The sequence below is a fragment of the Onychostoma macrolepis genome, chromosome 09, assembly GCF_012432095.1.
Source record: "Onychostoma macrolepis isolate SWU-2019 chromosome 09, ASM1243209v1, whole genome shotgun sequence".
Taxonomy (NCBI): domain Eukaryota; kingdom Metazoa; phylum Chordata; class Actinopteri; order Cypriniformes; family Cyprinidae; genus Onychostoma; species Onychostoma macrolepis.
Genome location: NC_081163.1, coordinates 16,961,879 through 16,964,326, shown reverse-complemented (window position 1 = coordinate 16,964,326; position 2,448 = coordinate 16,961,879). Strand labels below are relative to the sequence as shown.

General features: G+C 36.6%; 1 long non-coding RNA gene across 1 annotated transcript; it reads left to right on the top strand.

Annotated features, from left to right (window-relative positions):
* The first annotated feature begins 247 nt into the window (after positions 1–247).
* On the top strand, positions 248–2,214 carry LOC131547366 (uncharacterized). The gene is made up of 4 exons (XR_009272914.1): positions 248–534; positions 1,021–1,071; positions 1,399–1,653; positions 1,850–2,214. It is a non-coding gene; the product is annotated as an uncharacterized LOC131547366 (long non-coding RNA).
* Positions 2,215–2,448: the final 234 nt, after the last annotated feature.

The following is a 2,448-nucleotide window of genomic DNA, read 5'->3' as shown; positions in this document are numbered from 1 at the left end:
ATGATACATTAATTGTTATAAGCTAGGTGTTTATAAATTTGTTCAAGCTTGATGTCTTTATTTTCTAATATATATTTCTGAAATTCCCACAAGGATTTCAACATCATATCTGAAAAAAAACAAAAAAAAAACGTTAATTTGTGTTTAAATTCAAACAACACAGACTAAACCGGATTGGTTCCAGAGCCATTGAGCGGCTCTGATTGGTTGGTATGATAATGAGCTCGCAGCAGAGAGCTTTGTAAATCAAATATGATGTGCGTGCAAATGTCCCTTGAATGTGAATATAAGTCTAAATTTAAACAGTATTATATTATATAGAGCGATCGTGTCTCTTTAGGGCGCTTGGAGGAAACCACGCAATTCATATGGATTACTTTAGCGATGTTTTTTTGCGATGAACTTTTTGAAACGTGAACATCTTTGATTAATCTTTTCATCGGAGGGACATACATCTCTCAGATTTCAATAAAATATCTCCGCTATTCTTTCGAAGATGAAGGAAAGTCTTAGATGGTTTGGAGCATCTTAAGGGTGAGTGATGGCAGAATTCAAATTGTTTTGGGGGAATTATGAAATGAATTAGAAAATATGTAAGGGATAATCAACGGCTAGCTGTGCATTAAACGATTTGAATGCACGACGTGGAGGCGAAGAACCACCCGACGCGCAGCGGAGTGCATTCAGATCGTTTAATGCACAGCTAGCCGTTGATTATTCCGTTTATGCCATTGTCATTTGCCAGCATTCACATATTAAAGATGTTAATAATATTTGTGCTGCAATATTTGACCGGAACGATAAAAATGACGGTTATTTTCGTCTGTATTACTATTCAGCTGTAATTGTATGTTACTATGGTTACCAATGTTTATAGGAAGCACATTAATATAGAACTTGATTAAACTGACCTGGAACTACCTGTGCAGTTCAACGAATTTAATCGACACCTGCCAGCCAATCAGAATCCAGTATTCAGACAGACCATGGCATAAAGCGGTATGTTTTTATTTTTACCAGCTTCTGCGAGTGTGTATGGCGTCTGGCTTCAGAACCTCACTGTGACTTCAGGTAAGATTTGTATTTAATTAACGTTATTTGTCTGTACCAGTCATGTTTTTGACACATGCATTGGCAGAAAAAAATTAAATAAAATTAGTTAACATTAACATTCTTTTCTTTGCAACATGAAGTATATTTATTTCTGATTTCCTGAACAATTTGGCTTCATTTTAATGAGGTTAATGATCTTTGAAAAAACCATGATTATGAACATACAGTTACTTTGTCTTGAGCTGATCAGCAAACTGTGGTAGTGTTGGTTGATTGGTGTCTATATTTGTTCAAGCTTGACAACCTTATGACTTTATTTTCTAATATATATATTTCTCATTACAGATAAGAACAAAGATTAAATTGTAAGAAGGGTTGCTTATAAAAGCATACAGTACATCTGAAACTGCTGAGACTGGTAAGGTTTTTGACTATATTTCCGACCAGGTACATTGTTCTGTCATTCTTAAATAGAAAACAAATCATCATTTGCCTTTTTTGTGTGTGTGCGTGTAAGAAATATTAACATTTGTTGTTTTATTAGATCAGCTGCTATAGAAGACAAAATGAAATCTGAGTGCAGAGACAAGCAAAGGAATAGTAAGTATATTGTAATGTCGTATCACCTCTGTTATAGAGATTTTTGAATCAGGCCTAATGGAGGGGGATTCGGTCAATCTTGGAAGAAAAACATTAGCAATGTGTCCATTCCAGGTAGCTAATTTGTGCTTCTTTTCAGTCATTCATGTAAAAATCTGTTATCTAATTTTGTTTCTGTTTTGGTTTTTTTCTAAAGCTGCAAGACACTACTGACTAGGCTGTGCCCAGGTCTCCGGAACCTGCGACGACGCTCAGCTCCATTGGCCCTTAGTCTGCGGCTTCGGATCCACCAGCTCTGTCTCCATCGGTCGGCCCCCAGATGTCGGCAGCCACACCATCTACATCTTGGCTCCTCCCTCCCTCGACTCCGCCGTGTGTTGTCAGCACTGGGATGCTCTGGGTCTGTGCCATGTGCCAAACACCATCTAAGCCGCCAGGGCATCATCGTCATCCTCTCATCACCATCCCTACACCATCTCCTTGTCCACCTCCAAAACCCCTCCATCCCTCCCTATTCTGTTGCTTGAATTTTATCATCTTCAGTCTTTGCACACACATCTATTCACGTTACATGTTTTTTTTTCTTCAGAAAATTGCATTGTAATTTTTATTTATTCATTGATGTAAAATTCTGTACTTTTCAGTAATACAGGTATAACTGAAATGTTCTACAAATGGATAAGATAGCTCTTCCATAGCATTTCAGTCTTTTTTTCATTTATGTTTTTTGTATAATGTTTTAAAATGTATGTTTGTAGTAATACAAAAATACTATAAACATACTTGTATTTCAAG